The sequence below is a fragment of the Myotis brandtii genome, unplaced genomic scaffold, assembly GCF_000412655.1.
Source record: "Myotis brandtii unplaced genomic scaffold, ASM41265v1 scaffold8, whole genome shotgun sequence".
NCBI classification, from domain to species: domain Eukaryota; kingdom Metazoa; phylum Chordata; class Mammalia; order Chiroptera; family Vespertilionidae; genus Myotis; species Myotis brandtii.
This window is the reverse complement of record NW_005371219.1, coordinates 4,357,861-4,358,660: the sequence shown is the minus strand read 5'-3', so window position 1 is coordinate 4,358,660 and position 800 is coordinate 4,357,861.

Genomic DNA, 800 nt, shown 5'->3' with positions numbered 1-800 from the left:
ATGTCCTGGTCATAAGGAAACCCCTCTAATGTGTGGAAATGATTAACGTTCCTAGCTGGTTTGGCTCAGTGGATAGAGTGTCAGTCAGCCTGTGGACTGGAGGGTCCCAGGTTCAATTCCAATCAAGGGAACATGCCCAGGTTGTGGACTCGATTCCCAGTAGAGGGTGTGCAGGAGGCAGCCAATCAATGATTCTCTCTCATCATTGATGTTTCTATCTCTCTCTCCCTCTCCCTTCCTCTCCGAAATCAATAAAAAAATATATTTAAAAAAAGATTAAAGACTGTTTCATAGGTATCAAACTCTATGCAGTTTTGACTCACAGATATCATTGGCATTTGAATTCATTTTTTTTAAAAAGAAAGAAAAGTTAATGGTTTTTAAATCTTTCCAGAGTTTTGGGGAGATGATTCAACTGTTTTACAAATATTGAGTTCAAATTTTATTATAAAATTATACCTTCTAATAAATAAACAGAAAATTTAAAAATACAAAAATACATCAACAGCATATAAAAATTATAATTTAAAAAGAAAATATACACTGCACTGAAATATGCTCTATACTGAATAGGAAGCCACCAATATGTTAACATAAGCCATCTCTATAGAAATATTTGAATGTGTCATTTATTAATAAGGTATAGCGCTGAATTTTCTCTTTTAATTCAGGACAGATTCTGTCTGCATAGCTAAAACTGTAAATTCAGATCCTAATCCTTATCAGCAAGAACTGTAACTTTTCTTGAATCAATTCTATTTTTCAAATAAAAATATAGAAGTAATTTGAATAATAAAACT